We start from the raw sequence: 503 nt of genomic DNA on the forward strand, positions 1-503 counted from the left end.
AGAGACAGAGACAGAGACAGAGACAGAGACAGAGTCAGATAGACATAGAGAGACCGAGACAAACAGAGAAAAAATAGTCAAGAAAGAGAGAGGCACAGAGAAGCAGAATAAAGGAAGAAAAAGGATAGCAAGAAGAAAAAGTGTGAAGAGGGACAGTAGGAATGATATAATAAGGATCAAATTTTCTCTTTTCAGTTTGCATTTCTCAAGTTACTAGTGGTACCGAACATTTTTCATGCATTTATTTTCCATTTGTATTACTTCCTCTAAGAAGTGTGCTTTCATCTCTGATACCCATTTTTGATTTTGAATTTTGTGGACCTTATTTTTTTTAATTTCTTTGTATATTGTTTATAGAAGTCCTTTCTCAGAGTGACTGTTGGTTAAGACTTTTTCCCAATACATGAGTTTTCTTTTCACGCATTTAATGCTTAGAATTTTTACTTTGACCAATTTTGCATGGTCATATTTGGTAAATTGATCAACTACACTGAAGAAAACAA

This window comes from Octodon degus, unplaced genomic scaffold (assembly GCF_000260255.1).
Source record: "Octodon degus isolate 3935 unplaced genomic scaffold, OctDeg1.0 scaffold00948, whole genome shotgun sequence".
In the NCBI taxonomy this organism is placed as follows: domain Eukaryota; kingdom Metazoa; phylum Chordata; class Mammalia; order Rodentia; family Octodontidae; genus Octodon; species Octodon degus.